Source organism: Thalia democratica, chromosome 2, assembly GCF_965202585.1.
Source record: "Thalia democratica chromosome 2, ktThaDemo2.hap1.1, whole genome shotgun sequence".
In the NCBI taxonomy this organism is placed as follows: Eukaryota; Metazoa; Chordata; class Thaliacea; order Salpida; family Salpidae; genus Thalia; species Thalia democratica.
Genome location: NC_139166.1, coordinates 107956204 through 107973235, shown reverse-complemented (window position 1 = coordinate 107973235; position 17032 = coordinate 107956204). Strand labels below are relative to the sequence as shown.

The 17032-nt window shown below is 28.3% G+C and overlaps 1 pseudogene; it reads right to left on the bottom strand.

Moving 5' to 3' along the window:
- Positions 1–11073: 11073 nt before the first annotated feature.
- Positions 11074–12293, bottom strand: LOC145829166 (serine/arginine-rich splicing factor 6-like; annotated as a pseudogene).
- Between the last annotated feature and the right edge of the window lie 4739 nt (positions 12294–17032).

Below are 17032 nucleotides of genomic sequence, written 5' to 3'. Positions count from 1 at the left end.
TTAGAATATTTCTGGTATGTTTTTAAATTTTTAGTTACGTTACTGCCTAAAACATGTATTCCAATCTTTTAAAGATGATAGTGCTCTTTCATTATTTGTTATTACCTTTTTTAAAACTTGAGTTCTGTTTTGGATTTATACTATTTTATGTTTAATATTCATAATTTCAACTTACTCTATGCCGTATGTAAAAGATTTTTTTCTACTTTTTAAACTATGAAATACTTCATGTCACAAGTTAAAGTTATTATGTTATTTTATGAAGAGCCTCTATACCAGGAGTCGGCAGGTCAAAAAGGAATGTTTTTTTATGTGCTTTAAAAAACATGTTTAAAGACAATTTTTTTGAACAAAAAAAGTTTAGGCGATAGAATATCCTTTAAATATAACACTAAAATTTTATTTTTGTGTTTTCAAAAATATTAGTAAATTAAACTAGTTGAATAAGAATTTTAATGTGGCCCGCGGGCCGCAGTTTGCCGACCCCTGTTCTATACCATGGTTTCCCAAACTTTGTTCTAAAGACACCCTATAAAGAAATTAAAAAAAGCTATTGCCCCTCCAACAAGATTACTCATAAAACTACTATTAGAAACGCCTAAGACCTCTTTTGTTCTTAGTCATCAACTTTATAATATCTAGCGTAAGTTTCAAACTATGACCTGATGGGCCCTTTTCTGATCATGGCTTTGAAACCCTGCTTTATACCTTATTATATTCTAAAACGATATACAAATATGTTTAGTGACAACAGAAAGACTTAGTGAAAGTCAGTATTTTGGTTTTAATTAGAATCAGTTGGACCATTACACACATGATAAAGTTTAAAACGTCATATGACAGTAAGAATTATTTTGTCAAGTAACAGACAAAATTAATGCATACATTTACTATAAGAAATTGTGTTTGTACTAATTTTTTTGATAAAATGTATAGCCACTTTCTCAATATAGATGGAAGTTATCATTGATTTTTTTTTTGTATTAAAATATTATAGTTAATTGTTTTTTAAGTTAAAAAATAGAAATTTACTTTAATTTTTCAAGCAGTTATGCAATAAATCTAACTAAGGTTATAAAAATATGACTGCCATTTGGTTAGGAAACTTCTCCTAAGTATTTTGATGAAACAGACAGTTTAATTTAACTATTATCACTACATTTTAAGTATATATACAGGGTTGCCACTTTACCTGGAAACCTGGAAAAACCTGAAATTTGAGAAATTTTAAAAAAAACCTGGACTTTTTAATAACTTTAAAATTTTCTGTTGGAAAATTTTGATTTGACACAAAAAATCTATCATATAATATTCTATATATAATATATAATTAATATTTTTTGTCATCTTCAAAAATTTTTCATAACAAAAAAACACATTTAAAGTAATTTTACAGCATCTTTTCAATGCTTTTATTCTATTTTACACAGTTTCTTTAATAAAAATTAACGTAAAACTAAAAATAGACCCAAAATGTGTACTTTTAAAAACCTGGAAGAAATTTTGAAAACCTGGAAAAATTTGAAAAAATGAGTGGCAAGCCTGTATATAGTTTGTTACACTTATACAGAAGCCACGTATAACTTTAGGAAACCTGTTCTAATTTACATGCCAATTATAAAAAAAAATGTATAGTTTGTAACATACAAATATTTTTGTCAATCCATAAAATTTTGACTTGTTTTCTAAAAATCAATCTGATGGTTTTTAGACGGTCATGGTCCTCTTTCCTTTAAATTTTGAATTCAAATTTAGATGATTTTGCACCAATTTATGAAACTTATTAAGCAATACAAAGTTGAAATAGCTTGTTTGATATATACTTTTACTAACAGTTAAATATGTCACTGCCATTCAACTAAACAATGTAAAAATTTAACTTCAACTTATTTTTGGTCCAAACCTATGTGCCACCAAAAAACTTTAGTTTTCAATACTTAGAAAGCATTTTTTTTTAATTTATGGGAACTGTTGAAAATAATATTTTTTACAATGTAACAGGGTTGCCACACACTCCAGATACTTATTAAAATTAAGATATTTTAAGACTTTTGAAAATCTTATTGTGACTCAGATCAAATCAGAATATTATAAACTTTTCAACTCTAATTTTTTTTATAAAAAGCTCAGGATAGTTATAAGAATTTTTTAAAACCTCCAAAAATTTTGTGTACTAGATCTTGAATGAGATTGACTTATATTTTGTTGTTTTATCTAATCAATTTTGAATTTTTGTGTTTTATTGATTTTAAAAAGCTAGTTTAAAGTTTTTAACCTTGGGGCTTGCTCTTCACTACCCTTGGAAAATCATTATAATTGACAATTTTGTTTTATATCTGAAATTATTATTTAATTTGTATAGAACAGAAACACTTAAAAGATAAAAAAGTTAAACTGTGCAATATAAAGATTAAATAAAAATTATAATTTTGATTATTTTCAAAGTTAAGTCAATATGTTTTTTTATTTATCCATAGTTCATAGATAAAGTTATTTCTTGAAAGTTATAAATATTTGTTTTCAGTAAACAAAACTATAAATGAGTAAAGACACTACAAAGATTATAAAAAAATCAGAATGACTCAGGATAGAATAAGGTCACTCAGGACAGTGTTTGTCTCAAAGAGTAAAAAGTTACAAATAAACCTGGTAAGTTTCAAGATAAACCCATATTGATAAAAAGTTTGTAACAATGTTTTATAAGAAAAAGTAGACAATTGGTTGTTATTAGGAAGAAAATAAATAAGTTGAAGCATGTTAAAATTAAAAAAAAAGAATTCTTGTTATAATAGTAACAAAAATTCAAGTCAATAAGCTTTTTTGTAACATTCTACGACTATTAAATGGATATAATGTTGTATTCAAAATAATTGGTATGCATCTGAATTTTTATTTAGGATTAATTTTTGCTTAAGTTGAAACTTAAGAGATGGATGCCATCCTACACATTCATGCTAGTTTGAATTAAATGGAAAAAATACAGATCAACTATAGCTAGATTGAGCTTATAAAGTTTTTTTTTTGAAATCAAGATAATTTGAGGAATTAAATATTGTTTTTTTTTACGGCTTGATTCAGTCTAAAATTTTTGTAGGGTTATTTTTTGCTTATATAAATATTCTAATTTTAATTGTTGGTTTGATTTATTATGTTATTAAATATTGGTTTAAATACTTGTAATAAAGTTAACCTTAGGGCAACCTCTACTTTAAAATATCAGCTTAATTTTATACTTCAGAGTTTTGTTCAAAATTTATTGTGATTACATAGCCAGACTACATTAAAAACTACAGTTTATATAATAAGTTGTTTTATCTTATCATATTTTTATTAAAGTCATTTTCTATAAATTCAGTTATATATACTGTTTGATACTCAATATATCAATGGTTTTACTTGTTTGTAGTTACTTTTATAAATTTGTTGTATAAAATAAACATGCTTACTCCCTGTTCTGCACACAAACTTTAAAAGTTTTTGTTTTTTAAGGTTTTTACAAACATATGTTTTATTATATGTTTTGGTTATAAGAAAACAAATAGAGAGATCTCAACTACTGGAGGATAAATAATGAACTTATTCTTTGAAAAAATTTTGAAGAAAAACATATGTTTTATAATTTTTAAGCATAAAGTTTACAAGCATATATTTTTAGTAGCTTTTTAAAATCAAGGCAGACTGAAGTGTAAGGTAAAAGAAAGTTTTGCTTGAGACACAAAATTTTTAAAGGTTTTGTAATAAACTTACATTGACTCGGTATATTTTATACAGACTAAACATTTTGTTTGATTAATGATAATTTTGTACCAATAAGGATTACAATTCAAATGTGGTTAAATAATTCTAACAAGTCAAAAGCCTAAAAAATAAACATTAACAATATTCCTAATAAAAGTTTCAGTTTATTATAAAAATCAAATTATGTGCTAGTAGATATCTAAAAAAGTTTTTTTAGTCCTATTGCTTTAGTGCTTATTTATTCACCACTTATTAAAAAGTTCTGGCTTGTAAATAAATTAAAATATAAAATTTTCAGATCAAAATGTATAATAATAGTTTCATATGTGGCTGGATAAACCATGATGAGTGGTTATATGTATACAACAACATCTTTTCAAATGATATCAAGCAACAGCAATCAGCAATTGACGTCATACAAGTGTGGAAAGTCAAGTTTGGAGAAAAGATTCCAGTCGCAATCGAATCCACTTGCTCACTGATCCAAGCAAAAATATCCTGTGAAAACGCAGACCCTTCAACCCAACAGTTCACTCTTGCGTTCGCGTTGGGCCAGTTTGTGGGCCTGATGACGGAAAGATGCAAGGGAGACAAAAGGCCCATGCACATTGTAGCTTCAGATTTGGGTATTCCCCAACGGTTGGTGGACATCAGACATCATAACACGCACAGGCTCCCAAAACCTCTGCCGCTTATCAAAAGTGCAGTAAATGATGCCATCCTGTGGTTGAAGACTCACCACTGGGACGAGCTGTATAATAAATGTGTTGAACCAGTATTGAATGTTGAATATTCGAACAAACCTCATACTGATCATCCCATTTTTGCTGATTTCTGTAACATGATCAGAAGTTCCATTGCTGACAAGAAGAACATGAAAAATGTTGTAAAAGATCTCAAAAGCTATCTTGCCTGTGATGAATCTCTGGTGAGTGTGTTTGTGTCCAGTCTTGTAGATGGGAATTTTTTTGATTATGAGGTTGATGCTGGTTTGGATAAACAAAGCAAATTGATGTTCAGCGGTTTTGTAAGAATGGTTAAAGAAATGGGTTTTGTTCATGTCGTTTTAAATTATCTTTTAAGAAGATTTTGTGAATCAGATGATAAAGAATCGGATTTATTTTCCAAATATATCCACTTCTGTATAAGTTTGTTAGATGCAGACCAACAGAAGAATCTTACTAAGAAACCAGGATCATTGAATGTTTGGAAGAACACTGTTGATATTTTAACAACAAACAAAGTATGCAAAGATTTTTATAAAAATAAGCTTCAAGGTCACATTCAGAAAATATTTGGTGATGAAACTACAGCTGAAATTGATGAACTTGTTAAAAAAAATCCTGGTAAAAGTCTGTTTGGTACTTCTGCAACAAAAGTGACATACAATGAGTTTGTTGAAGAAATTGAGAAGAATAAGCAAAAAAATTCTCACCATGCTTATTATGATGGTGATTTGTTTAAAAACTGCAGATTTGGATTGGCACCTCACTTACAAGCCAAAGATGCTTTCTTTGAATTGACAAGTAAACAGAATGAAACAGTTGAGAAAGTTTGTGAACAAATAGATTTGACTAATGAGGAAATGGTTTGTGAAAACAGTGAAAATAAAAATGTTAAGTTTACTGGAAACATTTGCTTGGATAATGTTTTTGGAAAGTTGTAAATACTTGTTTTAAATTTGACATTTTGTAAATTTTATTGTTTTACCCATAGTTGTATTGCATTGTTTGATTTTTAATGAGATAAACGACAGTTTTAGTGTTTTTTAGTAGAATTATCGATTTAATTAAAACTTTTCTATTTTATTATTACTTAAAATTTTTTACTTCTTTCTACAAACCAATACTACTTGTACATGTGTATATTTTTTCTAACTAATAATGGTTAAATAAGATATTTTGTCTTGAATTATTACTTGAGGAAGGTAGTTTGTTAATTTAAGTATGAAAATTATAATATAACTGCTTTCAAATCCAAAAAGACTTATATAATATATATATAAAAAAAGTTAACAAATTGTCCCATATTACCATTTTAAATGTCATGTTACCATTTATAAAAACATTGATTTTGAATGTTTTTAAGCACATATACAAACTATACTTGAATATTTAAATTTCACATCAATTTTGACAATTTTATTTTAGTGTTGGCTAGATTATTTTTTTATACTAAAATTAGATTTGAAACCAAGATTTTATTTTCATAATTTCTTAGTAAAAAATATTTTTTTAAGTCTCTTAAAGTAAGTATAGTAAGTTAATAAAACTATGTTGTGTTTTTCTTAAAGTTTAAATTGTCTCTTCAAAGTAATTAATTGGAATTTATATTTTTACTATTATTTGAAAAACATTTTAAAATAACATATAGTTATATGAAACAACACTCAGAAATATCAATGAGTTTAAAGTCAATGTTGACGAATTAGTTGCATTGCATTTTATAATTTAACTTAAACCTTATGGTGAACATTTTTTAGGCTTGTCAATGTTTTTACATTCAAATTTTAGACAAATTATTTTTAGGAACAAATTGAGTCTTTTTAACCTAGTCAATAATAGTAAGAAATTTTTATTTAAGTTTTTTACAGTGCTAAAGCTTAAATAATGACTAAATTAAAAGATCAACACGTCAAAATCACATGTTCAGTTCAACAATAGAACCTTCGCAACATCCAGAGTAGAAGAATGAGAACAAAGCTCAGGTTATTTAATTATACTCAAGGCGTGAGTATAAAAATTAGTAAAAATGTATTAACTATTTCCAATATCATTACTGAAAACCTTTAGTTTTCAAGGAAAAAAAAGTTAATAATTTTTTGTTTTCAGTAAATATTTTTGTAGTAAAACGGAGAGTTCTTAAAAGTTATTGAGATTGATTTTTCCTATATATTAATATATATTAATATAAAAATATTCAAGATTAAGACTCCAACTACTTTTATTTACTCAAAAATACTAAAAACAAAAGAGATATATTTAGTACCTTAATGACATATATTTTATTATAAACAGAATTCGCAAATCAGGATAAGTTGTTACATGGTTTTCTTTCTCAATCTTCTAGACTGAGTATGTGAAGTTGACTTTCCATAATCAAGTAAGTTATCTTAATGAATAAGCTACTATTGTTTTTCTATTTGTTTTAGAGTCTTATCAAGTGTTACACTTAGTTTTATTTTGGCATATTAAAATAGGGAACGGTCTAATATGCACAAAGATGATTTTGCTCGAAGAGTCACTTTTTGCACAAGATTAAAAATAAAACTGTAAGAAAAAAAATAAAGAAAAAAAGTAACCCACTGAGGGTAAGGGTTAGGGGAAACAGTGACAGAAAAAATAAAAAATAGATATAAAATAAAAAAGAAAACAAAAATATATATTTATTGACCGAGGGTAAGGGTTAGGGGTAAATGTGATAGTGAAAGAAGATTTAAAAAAAAAGTTGTTAAAAACTATTTTTAATCATGCAAAATTGACGAATTGTAAAAGTGTCTTCGTGCAGAAATGTCCCTTCGTGCATATTAGACTCCTACCCATTAAAATAATCTTCAAATTACTGATTAAACACTACAGTAAAAATACTGATTTATTTTTAAAATTTCAATAAAATTTATAGGAAAGTATAAATAGTTTCACTGTATTTATCATAAAATACGAACTTGTAATTATGCAAAGCTGACTATTTACTTGCAAATTTAATTTGACAGCAGCAAATTAACTTACAAATATTAATTAAATAAGTATTGGTACAATATAAATAAGTTCTCTAAAGTATTTACAATTACTGTCAAGCACATAGTTTGTTCTGATAAAAATTCAAAAAAATACATTCTTACTTTTTGTAATTGCTAACCAGATATATAAAATATATTAACTTGTTAAAATTGCAGCATAAAAAGTTGTTCAGGGTTGTCACACGCTTATATTAGTTTGAAGTTTTTTATAAAAAACTCTGGATTCACAGATTCTAGCTTAGTGTGCACAGTAGGGTGCATCTGTTGCCCGACATTGGAATTTTGCTAAGTCCATTTTTTGTTGGTGGGAAATCACCAAATTTACACAAAGTTATATGTAAACAACTAATCCCAGAACAAATTCATTAAATACTTTGGAGACTGTCTAAATAAAATATTGCAAGATCAAAGCTAGGTGGTTGACTACTAAACAAAATAGAAATCGATAGTTATTGCAGGGTTGCCACTTTACGTGGAATCCTGGAAAACACTGGAATTTGACAACTTTGGCAAAAAAAACTGGTAATACCTGGAAATTGAACAAAAATCACTAAAAAAATACGGAAATTTTAACAATGTTCACATGTTCAGTAGTAAAATTTCGATTTGACTCAAAAGATCTACCATATAAATAAAAAAAAAATTGTCATCATCAAAACTATGTTTTAATAAAAAATATATTTAAAGTAGCTTTACAGTATCTATTCAATTTTTTTATACTATAAAACACAGTTTCTTACCTTAAGCTTAACTTTAAACTAAAAATAGACCCAAAAGTGTGTACTTTTTAAAACCTGGAAAATTTTTTGGAAAAACGAGTGGCAACCCTGTTGTTATTATTTATTAGTGATTAAACTGGAAAAACATAATGAGTTAAGATTTGTTTATAAGTTTTTTTTCCTTGTTTGCAATATGTATCACAATATGGAACTTCCTAAATTCTCCAAGTTTGATAATAAAATTTCTTGGTGGAATTTCTTGGTTTTTTTTTTTAAAATTTGAAAATAACGAAAAATTATAAAAAAGTACAGAAAATTTTTAAATATCTCAATTAAACTTTCTTCAAATTGTCTGAAAACGCTTAAAGTGTGTTTTTGTGATGATTGCTACATGTAAAAAAAATTTTAGCTAAAAACTTGAAGGTCAAAATTTTAAGGTCCTATACACAGGGTTGCCATTTTACCTGGAAACCTGGAAAAACCTGGAATTCGACAATTTAGGCAAAAATAACCTGGAATTTGAGAAATTTTGAAAAAAACCTGGAAAAACCTAGAATGTTGATCAAAAAACCTGGGAAAACCTGGAATTTTTAATAGTTTTAACATTTTCAGTACTAAAAACTCAATTTGACACAAAAAATATATCATATAAATAAGATTTTTTTGTTATCATCAAAAATTTTTATTAAAAAACACATTGAAAGTAACTTTATAGCATCTTTTAAATGTTTTTTTACTATTTAACACAGTTTCTTTTATAGAAATTAATCTAAAACTAAAAATATATCCAAAAATGTTTACTTTTAAAAACCTGGAAAAAATTTGGAAAAAACGAGTGGCAACCCTGCATACAATTTACATTGGGTTGTTTTCAGTAAAATGTAAATATTGTGACGGTGGTAAAAAGTAGAAAGCTAATACTTTTTGTGCTGTCTATTTATGTTATTTGCCACGCACAAAAAGTTAAACTTTGCTCTACTCAGGGTTGCCACTTAAACTGGAAAAACCTGGAATTTGACAATTTAGGCAAAAAACCTAGAATTTGAGAAATTTTAAACAAAAATCATTAAAATACCTGGAATTTTAACAATGTTCACATGTTCAATAGTAAAATTTTGATTTGACTTTAAAAATCTATCATATAAAAAAAATTTGTCATCATCATGCATAGCTTTTAATAACCGTGAAAATCACTGGTTTGAATTATTTAATTAATATCAGGCCGATTTTTATGACTGTAAAATCAACTTTTTTTTTTTGTATTTTAAGTCTTTTGTTATTATTGAATGTTTTTAGTTATTCTTATTTTGTAGACTCTTTTTTAGTTTTTGTATTATATTTTATGTAATTTTGACATATCAATCCTGGAGAGTTTAGTAAGTTCCATAATGTGGTATATATTGCAGTTAATGAAAAAAAAACTTATAATCAAATTTTAACTAATTTTGTTTGTCCAGTTTAATCACTGATTATAACTATTGATTTCTAAACATTTCTTCTTTGTATAGTAGTCAACCACTGGGTTTTGATCTTGCAAAATTTTATTAAGAGAGTCTTCATAGTATTTAATGAATGTCGCCTTCGTTTTGTGATTTGTTGTTTACACATAGTCCTGTCAGCTTATGTTGGATTGTTACGTCACGTTTACATAAAAAATCTATCGTAACTATAAAAAACTGTTCTATACATGTAAACTGTTTTAAATCAAATTATTTTTTTTAAGATGTAAGTATCTAGTTTATAAATATTTAAACACCAGTATACTTTTTCAGGCAAGAAGACTCTAATGTTGTAAAGCTGGAGCAAATCGAAGACAAGGAGTGAAGCGGAATCTTACAGTATCTCTCAACCTGGATGCTTTTAAATACATCGGCAGCGGGATCTGCGGGAGAAACTGCCTCGTGATTATCGAAGCTCCACAGTGGCGGCAATACCTTCAATCAATAAACTTGTAATAAATTATTTTGTTGTGAAAATTTATTAATTTCTTACTGTTTGTTCAAATATGTTGCGTTTATATGGGTTTGATTAAACCAGTGTTTCTCAAAGCGTGCTTAGTAAAGTTCGCAAAAAAATAGAGTCAAATTTTTACTAAGTAATATAGAATCGAATCAATAAAGTCAGGTTGAGCAACAGTTTCTTATCTGGTTTTCTTTTGAAAGCATATAAATGCTAAATAAGTTTTTTTCTAGTCATTTTGATTCACATCAAATCAAATTTATTTTTTTGTGGCGAATTGGACACCCCATCAGACAAGCTTTTATGTTATAATTACCTTATACAGACCAAATGAAACAATAAAACTTAGTCTATTGTTATTTTAATGTTAAATTGTATGAGAGTATTAAAAAAATGAAACGAATTAGTTTTGTGCGTTTACTCCAGTCCAGTTCAACAATTTTAAACGTTTTATAAACCCACATAAATTTTAGAGTGCTTAAACTAATATCAAGAATTTTTTGGGAAAGCAGTAGTGTGCTCCTCCTCAACATTCTTATGATCCCAATCATTTTCATTTGTCTCATTAGTTCTGACATCATTCGAATCATCTGAAAACATTGAAGGCCAATCAGGAGATTGATGACTTACATTGTCCTCTTGTGAGCTAGGTTGATCTCAACGCCAAACATAGAATGCCCTTGCACCATTACTCGTTGAGATTGGGTTGTAAAACCTCAAGAACCCTCTAATCCTTCGCGTCAATCTCCGTGAGCCATCAATACTCACCACAAATTGATCATGTGGAAGCACCTCCATTACCACTCTACTCCTGTCCCATTTACGTGGATGGGTGCCGCTCTGGTTCTGCAGTAGACACCTACTACCAACGTACAAAGGTCGCAAGTTAAGTTCAATCAAGCTCGTCTATTGCCTTGTTTAAATCATGTTGAGAGTGGTTCCCTGGTGGGCTTCAGCGTACGCCACTTCAGCAACGGGAGAAACAAATCTTTCAAGTCCTGCCAGCCTGTCCTAGACCACACATTCTCAACATTTAACCTGCATTTGGTCCTTGAAGCCGGACCGCATTTGAACCTGTTCCTGTCATTGAAGCTGCCGCGGTCATCACGGCCGTAGCCTCCTCTTCTGCCGCCATAACCGTCTCCGCGGTCCCCATATCTGTCACCTCCCCTGCAATTGTAAGAGTTTCTTGACTGGGCAGCTCCCTTAGCATGCTCAATAGTGATTGTCCCACCACATTGGTTGTTCATCTCATTGACCGCATTGTTGGCGTCTGTGGCATTGTCAAATTCCACAAACCCGTACCCCTGCTTAAGATTGATGTCACGGATCTTGCCGAATCCTTTGAAGAAGTGCTGCTCCACGTCAAACTCTTTTGCTATGGGGGAAAGCCCACTAATGAAAACGCGTGTGCGGTCGTTTGATGATATTTCTTTATCATTCAAATTTGCATTAACTTTAGAATGCTGATGAGGCAGCTGAGATTCCAATAGTTATATTTAGAAATTCAACCATCGTATAATACCAGAGAAAAAACCCAGTTACTGACATAAATAATACTATTGCAGCTGACTACCTCATTCTTTAGAGATATTCCACTGACAGTAGCACTGAAAGCGCCTAAAATACTTATTGGAATTTTGTTAGCTGCCCGAATTGTGATTGATACAATAAGTAGGTCATTCTTACCAAAACCCGCATCTTGAAAGTTTTCCATCCCCAGAGATTTGACTCTGTATCAGCTAACGCACTAACCATAGCAAACTTATTTGTCCCGTTTTTAGTTATTTTAACTGATGCACGTGGATGGTCGAATGTCTTGGCTCTACGCAAATTTCTATTGACAAAAATAATGTTGTTATTTTACAGTGCGTCAAGGTACATATTGGGATTTATCCCCTACATTGTAAGATTGCTTTATCTGTTGTTGAAGCGAAGATACCGCTGATACATAAAGAGAGTTCTCTGTTGCATGTCTGCCCATTTCCTTACTTTCAACAAAGGAAAATATGTCTTTCAATAAAGGATGACCTGGGCAATATATCTTCGGTGCTGTGAACTTCTCTTTTAATATCTTCGTCACTTTGACCTGCAAACATCACGTCTTTAATTGCTTCTTCCTCTATAACTTGTACCATTTTTCTTCACAGTTACTAACTGTAGTGAAAGTTTCTGCCTTACTTCGAACACGGAATGCAAATGTTCTAAAAGGTTCATAGTGGTCTTGATGCAAGCTCACCAGTTCTGCTCTTTTGACACCATTGCAACTTTTATGACTGCTACTGACTCCATCTATTTAGCTGCATAATCTTCTTACTCGCCATCAACCTAGGGTCATTTGCCAACATGAGATCACCAAGTTTGTCATGCGCACATTGAAACAGTTGTATGCTTGCATTCTGTCTGCTTATGTTTGACCCAATTTTGAATGCCTCCCACCTATAAATGAACGCAAGCTATTAGCTGATATGTTTCAACAAGCCTATACGCTTCTTGGCTGATCCCACGGTCCACTCTTAGCCGAGTCAGTTGAGGTTTATTCAGCATTGATGCACTTTATGATAAACACTTCTTTTATGGTCAATTTTATGCAGGTCCAGAAGCCTGCAAACTAAGTCACATGATTCATCTGGTGTATGGTAGCTGCATTCTTGAATTAGGCATTTATCACAACCATATTAAGATATTTCACATAAAAATAACTCCTTTTTGAATCAAGTGAATTTAATAGCAGTCTAGAATATCTGAAACAAGTATAAACATATAAACTAAAATAGGCTAAAGCTTAATAACTCTACAATTGTATTAATGTTTAATAGTGTGTCATATTGACAACATTAACACCGTTTTGAAAATAAATTTTTTATAACTGTTAAGTAAAAAGTGTAAATAATAAGTTAACAAATATATATTAAATTAAAGCTTTAAATTGTTGCAAATATGACTAAAATTTTAAAGAAATATTAGCAGTTTTATGTAAATTTCGACTTCTTTGGTCTTCAAATATGTATCACAGTACTTATTGAGCTTCTGAACAACTATAAATTTTACTAATACATCATATATGAGCACTATTCTTTTTCAATAGTAAAATTTACATTATCAGGTTAATTAAATTTTTTGATAGTAAAATTAATCCACGTATTCTTAAGATAATGTAATTAGAAAAAAAGTCATAAATTCACTAAAAACATAGCTTATTTAAAGTTATGAGATGTTTAATTCTGGAAAATGTATTTGCTTAAATAGTAAGCCATAAACGAGATCCAATTATACTAGATGATCTACGCGCAAAAAAAGTACATAACCTTGTTTTTATAAATTTTCAAAGTTATTCTTGCTTAAAGAGGGTTTCTTAAACTAGTATTAACTTCATAAAAATACACGTATGTAACAAACTGGTAATGTTTAAAATTTTGCAATGTCAATTTTATTTGTTTTTGTACAAATTTTATCCTTTAAGAAAATAAACTTTTATTAAGTATGAAGTTTAGTTTTCAAAGAAGGTTCTAACCTTATATGCACAAACTTTGTGCATATTGTTAAAATATGTTCAAAAGAAACTGGTGTGATAGAAAAATGTATCTCTTGTACTTTTAAGAACAAACGTTTTTCATATTAGACATCTTTTTACATTAAGTTTACCTGGGCTAGTATCTTTAAACTATATTTTACAGAAATAAAATCCCATTTGGTCTTGTTGAAAAATTTTATTACAGTTTTTACTATTATAAATTTATTAATTTTATTCTTATTTCTCGCCATACACTCAAGTTTGTTTAAGAAACCTTTTAGAGTAACAAAGTGATTATGAAACTCTATATATACCCCTGAAACATAAAATAAAATAGTTTACTCGGACTTAAGTTTATAATAGTTTTGGATGCTTGGTAGTTTTTTTTATCAGATTTTGTTCTTGGTTTTAGTAATTTGTTGAACGACAAAATATTTGGTTCTAGAACCTGGTGCACGAAGAACTTTTCGGTTATAGAGTCGCATAACACTTGGATACTTGTTAACGTCTTGTCCAGGACAGTTATGATTAACTTTAGTCAAAAGCTATATAAAATACTTTCTTATTTCAAAGTTTGTTAGATATTTGAAATATATTTAAAAAAGACTGAGATAGCTCAGTAAGGTTTTTGTGAAAGACTGAAGTTATATAACCACCGAAGTGAATATTACTATAAAATCTAGCTTTGTCTCTTAAAGTTTGATGATTACCACTTTGCAATAACAAAGAGCGGTTGAAAAATAAAACAAGTTTGAAGTTGTCTCATTTATTCTCAGAAGAATTTTTGTGTGTGCATCGTTTGTTTAAAGTTATAGAGCTAAAGATTATACAAGACAATTTTCAAGTTTTTACAGTTATAATTAGTTTAATGAACGACAAAAAAAGACGCTTAAAATATTTGGTTCTAGGATCTGCTGCATGAAAAAACTTTTCGGTTATCGAGTCGCACAACACGGATAAATTTTAACGTTTTGTTCAGGACGATAACCAATTTACTCATATCAAACTAAAATTCCAAATTTAATTTATAGACAAGGCTTACAGTTTCATTTAGTAAGCAAGCATCTTTTAAAATACTTTATTTAGTAAAACTGAAAATCCTAATGAGTGTTTAGATAAAAATTTTAAACTGAAAGTATTTTTGCCAAAAGTTTAAATCTATTTTTACTCAAACTTTAGGTTAAACAATTTTTACTATAATTGGAAAATAATGTCTTAAAAACTTTCTCTAAAAAGTCTCAACTACCGAACCCTGCACATAATACTTTAGCACATAACTCAAAACTATATGTTTTGAATAATTTCCACTACATTGCTCACTACAGTTTACTGTAGAGCATAGTTGCCAAATTTCAATCAGTTGAAAGAAATTTTTAGCATGGCAACATTAGAATCCTGGCAACTTTGCAAACCAATGTTTAGAAGAACTACCTTAAAATATTCATAGTTTTGTAGCAGTTACTTCGATAAATGATATAGACTGCGTTGTTTAAGATAACATGGGACTTAATTTAAAACTAGTCTTTCAAAGTTTGAGTTTATAAAAACATTTAAATAAAGTTCTTTTGTTTAAAGGTTCAAAAAGTTACGGGTGACATTTGGCTAAAATTTGAATCCAAGTTTGTATTAATTTTTTAAGGCAACGTTTCATAAAAGATTTTTTTATGTACCTGTTACACATTTCTGTACTTTATTCTTCAAGACTGTGTGCTGATAAGTAAATGTAAAACCTTTAACTATAAAAACACTAGATTAACAAAAAAGATTATTGTGGTAAGTAGGTGTTATTTGGATTATAAAGATTTTTTCAAGTATGCTCCTTAAATTTTTAAACACTGAATATGCACACATGTTTTTGTTAGACTATTTATTTGTGCGTTTTCAAAGTTATGCTTTCTTAGTTACAAATTTTTCTAATTTACAAGACTGATTGAAAAAAGATTAATATTTTTGATTTAAATACATTTTTATCTCTGAGAAAGTCTAATAGTTTAAATATAAAAAGAAATAGTTTAAAAAAAAAAAAGGTCTTTACTAAATATTCCTGGACAAGACGTTAAAAGGTATCCGTTGTGTGCGACTCGATGACTGAAAGGTTTTTTCGTGAACCAAGTCCTAGGACCAAATAATTTGAGCTTGCTTTTGTTGTCGTTCAGTAAACAATAAATCAATAAAAACTTTAACAATTATTAAGCTTCTATCATATGAACTTTCAAAAAAGATAATTTATCTTTATATCTTATTTTGTAGATTTTCATGTATAAAAAATACTATTTAGTTCGACAAAATTTTGAAGAACTAATTAAAATAGTTGATAATCGAAAATGTTACATCAATGTAGTTTTAATCAGCCGCTTTTAAATTAAACTAAATACAGATACTTTTTCAGTAATGTGTGCCTAAAATAAGTTTTTGGTAATTAGTCATAAAAATATTTTGATAAAAACTACTATTATAATATTAAAGTTGTCGCTGACAGTTTAGTTTTATTTTATTAAACAGTCAAAAAAATATCACTGAGATAAACAAGCGTAGATAACACAACCTTTACGAAAACATATATTTAGTATTTAAATTCAGATTTTAAAGCAGTAGTAGAAAATAATCTATGTGGTAAAATTGTAGAACAAGCTATAGCTTTCTTTTTAATCTACTATGATAACTTTAGATCACAATGTAGTTTTTTATTTTAAGTCTATCATTACTTTTTAAAACTTATTTAGTAACTTAATACTTTTGGTAAATATTTCCTCTAAAGCTTCTTTTATTTTGAAACTTACCATACCAACTATACCAATATACCAAAATTTTAAAAATATAACAGTACTGTTACGACTTGTTTTTGAAACTAAAGTACAAAATTCAGTAATTAAATATTTATTTATTAAAATAATATCAACTTTTGTAGAAACAACCTTCATCACTTCTCATAGTTAGAATTTTCAGAAACTTAATTTCATTATTAGCATTTACATTGTAAGTAAAATAAATTATTTTCAAAACTTAAACAAATAAGTAAACACAACTCGATCGTCCCTTTAATCGAATAAATCAATTTAAACTTGTCTCTGAATCTAAAATATAAAAAGTATACTTTATTTACTAAACTCTACATTTGTATAAAGAATGATAATTAATTCGGTTGTGAAGAGGTCATTTGTTCAATTATAAACTAAACTGCGTTTAACAAGCAGAAACTAGTGGTTTATAATATAACAAGAAGCTTTTGTAGACAAACATAACAAACTTTACTTTGTGTTTAATCAAATTTATTTAAACAAACCCAAAATACAAATATACTTATTAAGGAATGCACAAAAAAGATTCTCCATATGTATATAAATAAAGAAAACAATAAAATTA